At 45.9% G+C, this 7,250-nt stretch overlaps 1 pseudogene; it reads right to left on the reverse strand.

The window, feature by feature from the left end:
- Nucleotides 1-1,106: 1,106 nt before the first annotated feature.
- Nucleotides 1,107-1,224, reverse strand: LOC124555292 (annotated as a pseudogene).
- Nucleotides 1,225-7,250: the final 6,026 nt, after the last annotated feature.

Consider the following 7,250-nt stretch of genomic DNA (forward strand, 5'->3'; position numbering starts at 1 on the left):
TCCTGTACTTTGGGGAGAAGGGTGCGTGTTTGCTGTCTACCGCCGATTGCCACGACCCGAAATTTCAGTAAGAATGCGACTAGATTCAGTGGAAAACCATATAAACCTGTATTTATCCATTCCGAGACGGCAGGAAGCGGTTTTGAAGGGCAACGAGTTTCCTGCATTGTATTAGGCATGGTAATGTGTTGTGTTTTCGGAGTTTCCGTATCGAATAGCGGAGGAGTGGTACTCAAGCGTCAACTTTAGGTTACAATATCTCCGGATGTAATTAACATTTTACAATGCAACAAACGGCACTGATTAAGTATTTGTTTTATTTTCAGATGTGCTAACAAAACTAACGGGGTTCCATTTAAAAAAAAACGTAGGTTTGTGCTAAAAAACATACTTCCGTGCATTTTTGTATGGTTTGTATTAAACAATTACATTAGCCCCTCTCCTCACGTTCGGTCCGTGGAATCGGTTCGTCAGTATTTGTTGTGGTTTACGAAATATATCCAGCGGTAACGTTAGGTGACTCACCCTGTATATCAGTGTAACATGATAAAGGTGCATGCTAAACTGGTGCCCAAAATTCTCATGATCGAACAAAAAGAAGATTGTTAAAATCTTTGTGCTGACACTTTGAATACCATTGAAAATGACTCTAATTTCTTGTAAAAAGAGATACCATGTGACGAATCTTGATTTTTCGCTTATGATCCATACATTAAGTGCCAGTGTATGTACTCGAAGGGCCCAGTTTCACCGAGAGCGAAAAAAGCTGGAATGAGCAAGTTAGGATTCAAAGAGATGATATCGTTTTTTTATGATATTCATTCTGTTGTGTATTTTCAGAGGGTTCCTAAAGTGAAACTATTAATCAGCATTACTAACATGAGGTTCTTCTTCAAATCCGTGAGCACTTCGTCTTCAGGCCACGAGTGGCCTACCGGGACCATCCGACCGCCGTGTCATCCTCGGTGGAGGATGCGGATAGGAGGGGCGTGAGGTGAGCACACCGCTCTCCCGGTCGTTATGATGGTTTTCTTTGACCGGAGCCGCTACTATTCGGTCGAGCAGCTCCTGAATTGGCATCACGAGGCGGAGTGCACCCCAAAAAATGGCAACAGCGCATGACGGCCAGGATGGTCACCCATCCAAGTGCCGACCACGCCCGACAGCGCTTCACTTCGGTGGTCTCACGGGAACCGGTGTATCCACTGCGGCAGGGCCGTTGCCTCAAATCCGTGAGACAGTAAGAAAAAAACTACTCAAACTGAGGACGAACAAGTCACGGATTCTGCATCAAGACACGACACCGGCTCATAATGCATTATCTATTAGGAGGTTACTATCGAAGTACATCATCGCAGTGTTAGACCACCCATCTTATTCGCCTGACCTATCACCAATTGACTTTTCTCTATTCCACAAGGTCAAATCTGCATTAAAAGAAACGATATTTGATTCCGTTGAAGCAGTGTCAGAAAAACCGGAAAGCGTCCAAGGAGCTCACAGAGGAAGACTTCCAGCATTGTTTGTATCAATGGAAAATTCAGCAAATTCACATGGAGCCTTTTAGGAATAGAGGAAGGGATTACGTTGAGGGTGACAATAACTAAATGTGTATGTTTCTGAAACTAAAGGTTTCACAGTAGTAGGCTATTCCCGTTATTTCACAGCCACACCTAGTATACTTTCACCTGCGTCAGATTTCGCAACTAATTATAACACACCCCGTGTTCGATGCTAGCAAGACTCTCAGAGAGCTCGAGCTGATAAGCGTGAGGATCAGATAGATGAGCGCGGCCCTGCTAACGCCGCTGCGACCGGTGGCCGTCCGGCGGTGTGTGGCAGCGACGTGATTTATGCTGTTTTGATATGTCAGCCGCCGTGATGGATGGTCGCCTCGGGGATGCCCACGCCTGACCTAATGGACGGACCGCTCTTGAAGCGATGGTGCGGCCTCGACGAAAACTCCGCTCTCTGCGCCGTGTTTTTGCCTGAGTCTCGTCATAGCTCTATATCGGAAGTCGCTTTGTCTCGCTATGATAAACCGCTCAGATCTTTCGAGTTTCGACGGGGTTTGAAATCCATGCCGGGTACTGCGCTTTATAGCACACGTAGATTTCACCCGAAGGAATTTCGAAGCTCAGTTCTAAGGGAAATTAATGCTTGTGTAGAAAGTGTGTTGATGTAACTTACACTGGTTACTTTTTTTGTGTGATTTTTGTCGTGTAGATTTTTTGCCTCTTCATGTTAGGCATTATCGGTGGTCTTGCCACAAAGTAATACTGTAGCGCTCATGGATAAACATCTACATCTACATAATTACTCTGCAATTCACATTTAAGTGTTTGGCAGAGGGTTCATCGAACCACAATCATACTATCTCTCTACCATTCCACTCCCGAACATATCGAGCGAGGTGGCGCAGTGGTTAGCACACTGGACTCGCATTCGGGAGGACGACGGTTCAATCCCGTCTCCGGCCATCCTGATTTAGGTTTTCCGTGATTTCCCTAAACCGCTTCAGGCAAATGCTGGGATGGTTCCTTTGAAAGGGCACGGCCGATTTCCTTCCCCATCCTTTCCTCACCCGAGCTTGCGCTCCGTCTCTAATGACCTCGTTGTCGACGGGACGTTAAACACTAATGTCCTCCTCCTCCACTCCCGAACAGCACGCGGGAAAAACGAACACCTAAACCTTTCTGTTCGAGCTCTGATTTCTCTTATTTTATTTTGATGATCATTCCTACCGATGTAGGTTGGGCTCATCAAAATATTTTCGCATTCGGAAGAGAAAGTTGGTGACTGAAATTTCGTAAATAGATCTCGCCGCGGCGAAAAACGTCTTTGCTTTAATGACTTCCATCCCAACTCGCGTATCATATCTGCCACACTCTCTCCCCTATTACGTGGTAATAAAAAACGAGCTGCCCTTTTTTGCACCCTTTCGATGTCCTCCGTCAATCCCACCTGGTAAGGATCCCACACCGCGCAGCAGTATTCTAACAGAGGACGAACGAGTGTAGTGTAAGCTGTCTCTTTAGTGGACTTGTTGCATCTTCTAAGTGTCCTGCCAATGAAACGCAACCTTTGGCTCGCCTTCCCCACAATATTATCTATGTGGTCTTTCCAACTGAAGTTGTTCGTAATTTTAACACCCAGGTACTTAGTTGAATTGACAGCCTTGAGAATTGTACTATTTATCGAGTAATCAAATTCCAACGGATTTCTTTTGCAACTCATGTGGATGACCTCACACTTTTCGTTATTTAGCGTCAACTGCCACCTGCCACACCATACAGCAATCTTTTCTAAATCGCTTTGCAACTGATACTGGTCTTCGGATGACCTTACTAGACGGTAAATTACAGCATAATCTGCGAACAACCTAAGAGAACTGCTCAGATTGTCACCCAAGTCATTTATATACACTCCTGGAAATGGAAAAAAGAACACATTGACACCGGTGTGTCAGACCCACCATACTTGCTCCGGACACTGCGAGAGGGCTGTACAAGCAATGATCACACGCACGGCACAGCGGACACACCAGGAACCGCGGTGTTGGCCGTCGAATGGCGCTAGCTGCGCAGCATTTGTGCACCGCCGCCGTCAGTGTCAGCCAGTTTGCCGTGGCATACGGAGCTCCATCGCAGTCTTTAACACTGGTAGCATGCCGCGACAGCATGGACGTGAACCGTATGTGCAGTTGACGGACTTTGAGCGAGGGCGTATAGTGGGCATGCGGGAGGCCGGGTGGACGTACCGCCGAATTGCTCAACACGTGGGGCGTGAGGTCTCCACAGTACATCGATGTTGTCGCCAGTGGTCGGCGGAAGGTGCACGTGCCCGTCGACCTGGGACCGGACCGCAGCGACGCACGGATGCACGCCAAGACCGTAGGATCCTACGCAGTGCCATAGGGGACCGCACCGCCACTTCCCAGCAAATTAGGGACACTGTTGCTCCTGGGGTATCGGCGAGGACCATTCGCAACCGTCTCCATGAAGCTGGGCTACGGTCCCGCACACCGTTAGGCCGTCTTCCGCTCACGCCCCAACATCGTACAGCCCGCCTCCAGTGGTGTCGCGACAGGCGTGAATGGAGGGACGAATGGAGACGTGTCGTCTTCAGCGATGAGAGTCGCTTCTGCCTTGGTGCCAATGGTGGTCGTATGCGTGTTTGGCGCCGTGCAGGTGAGCGCCACAATCAGGACTGCTACGACCGAGGCACACAGGGCCAACACCCGGCATCATGGTGTGGGGAGCGATCTCCTACACTGGCCGTACACCACTGGTGATCGTCGAGGGGACACTGGATAGTGCACGGTACATCCAAACCGTCATCGAACCCATCGTTTTACCATTCCTAGACCGGCAAGGGAACTTGCTGTTCCAACAGGACAATGCACGTCCGCATGTATCCCGTGCCACCCAACGTGCTCTAGAAGGTGTAAGTCAACTATCCTGGCCAGCAAGATCTCCGGATCTGTCCCCCATTGAGCATGTTTGGGACTGGATGAAGCGTCGTCTCACGCGGTCTGCACGTCCAGCACGAACGCTGGTCCAGTTGAGGCGCCAGGTGGAAATGGCATGGCAAGCCGTTCCACAGGACTACATCCAGCATCTCTACGATCGTCTCCATGGGAGAATAGCAGCCTGCATTGCTGCGAAAGGTGGATATACACTGTACTAGTGCCGACATTGTGCATGCTCTGTTGCCTGTGTCTATGTGCCTGTGGTTCTGTCAGTGTGATCATGTGATGTATCTGACCCCAGGAATGTGTCAATAAAGTTTCCCCTTCCTGGGACAATGAATTCACGGTGTTCGTATTTCAATTTCCAGGAGTGTAGATCAGGAACAGCAGAGGTCCCAGGACGCTTCCCTGGGGAACACCTGATATCACTTCTATTTTACTCGATGATTTGCCGTCTATTACTACGAACTGCGACCTTCCTGACAGGAAATCACGAATCCAGTCGCACAACTGATACGATACCCCCTAGGCCCACAGCGTGATTAGAAGTCGCTTGTGAGGAACGGTATTAAAAGCTTTCCGGAAATCTAGAAATACGGAATCAACTTGAGATCCCCTGTCGATAGCGGCCACTACTTCGTGCGAATAAAGAGCTAGCTGCGCTGCACAAGAACGATGTTTTCTGAAACCATGCTGATTACGTATCAATAGGTCGTTCCCTTCGAGGTGACTCATAATGTTTGAATACAGTATATGCTCCAAAACCCTACTGCAAACCGACGTCGATGATATAGGTCTGTAGTTCGATGGATTACTCCTACTACCCTTCTTAAACACTGGTGCGACCTGCGCAATTTTCTGATCTGTAGGTACAGATCTATCGGTGAGCGAGCGGTTTTATATGATTGCTAAGTAGGGAGCTATTGTATCAGCGTTATCTGAAAGGAACCTAATCGGTATACAATCTGGACCTGAAGACTTGCCCATATCAAGCGATTTGAGTTGCTTCGCATCCCCTAGGTATCTACTTCAAAGAAACTCATGCTAGCAGCAGTTCGTGTTTCAAATTCTGGAATATTCCATTCGTCTTCCCTGGTGAAGATAAACAGGAATACATGAATAAAGCAAGAGAACTCTTACGGAAAAATACATTTCAAATGGAACTTAAAAGTGGAAATAAATTCCAGGAACTCGCTCACAAAGAAACAGATTCAAAATTAATACAAAAAGAATCCTGCAGTGTTCATAAGCCAGGACAAAATACATACGTGACCACTTATCAGTTGCAAAAGAACTTCCAGATACCATATTTCAAGGTTTGCACACATGTCCTTAAGTGGACATAATGAATTACAGAGCGACAGAAACGTAAGAAATTACTTAGATTTTATAAAAAAAATAAAGGATAAAAACTGATGTCATTCACATTAAAGATATGTATACTTCAGTCCCGCTTGATGACACAAGTAACATCATAAAAAACCAAAACAGATGCTCTGAAACGAAACATAAAGACAATCACAGAGTAAACCTATTCCCAGTTTAAGAATTCATCCTGTTTACAAATTGAGGACCTCCCAGTGTGAAGATACCTAAAAAAAAAAAAAAAAAAAAAAAAAAAATGGTTCAAATGGCCCTCAGCACTATGGGACTTCACTTCTGAGATCATCAGTCCCCTAGAACTTAGAACTATTTAAACCTAAATAACCTAAGGACATCACACACATCCATGTCCGAGGCAGGATTCGAACCTGCGACCGCAACGGTCGCGCAGTTCAAGGCTGTAGCGCCTAAAACCGCTCGGTCACCTCGGCCGGTGAAGATATCTCAGTGCATCTTAATGACTTGTACACACACACTGATACATAGACGATATCACACACCATCTGTTTAAAACGTTCTGAAACTCATTTTATTACTGCCATACAAGCAACATCAGTGCAGTAACTATGACAGCTTAAACGGAAAATTGTGAACAACAGATGTACATTCCACGAGTAAGTTGTGAACAGGCCATTTCATGCGGTAGACATGCGGCCATAATGTGTCAACTTTGTTGTGTCACAAATTACAATGGAGTACCATCTCTAAATCAAGTGTTCAAGACATTTTCTAGTGTCTTTTCAAGAAGAGAAAAGTTTATTCAAACTTTGTGCCCCACACTTTGACTTCTAAACGTTGACATATTCCACAACTTTTCTGGAAAAATCATTATGGGTTTTGAGACTGTGTGCTATCGATAGAAACCTGCAACAAAACGACAAAGTTCAAAAAATCACTTGAAGTGTTGATGCTTTGACAATATAATTGATGTTAAAGCTGTTGTGATGCGTGAGTTGAATGAATGTTCCGAAGAAGGTCTGACGGCTACACTTGGTTGTATGAACTTTCTGTGCGTTGTACTCACGTTGGGGGAGACTATGTTGAACAACTGAAACATTAAAAGCACAATCTTAACTTTTCGCTATTTTTTATCAATTGAAGCGTTCTGGACCCACAGGCTGTACCCCACAGACAAATTGGAAGAACATAGCACAGGTAGACAAATAACATACATGGTAATATTCAGCTGATCATGTAAGTGGACACCAAAGTAACAATATAGTTCCTGAAGATCAAAATCAAAAAATTTAGCAAAAAAATGCCAGCCTTCAGACGCATGTTATGCAGAATACGCGGAACACCTCTAAGCAAAAATAACTTTCGGGAAAAGCTGAACATAATCATCAGCTTAGTACAGAGCAATGAATGCCACAGCAAGACGGTATACGAGCTAAAC

The sequence above is a fragment of the Schistocerca americana genome, chromosome 1 (genome assembly GCF_021461395.2).
Source record: "Schistocerca americana isolate TAMUIC-IGC-003095 chromosome 1, iqSchAmer2.1, whole genome shotgun sequence".
Classification (NCBI taxonomy): domain Eukaryota; kingdom Metazoa; phylum Arthropoda; class Insecta; order Orthoptera; family Acrididae; genus Schistocerca; species Schistocerca americana.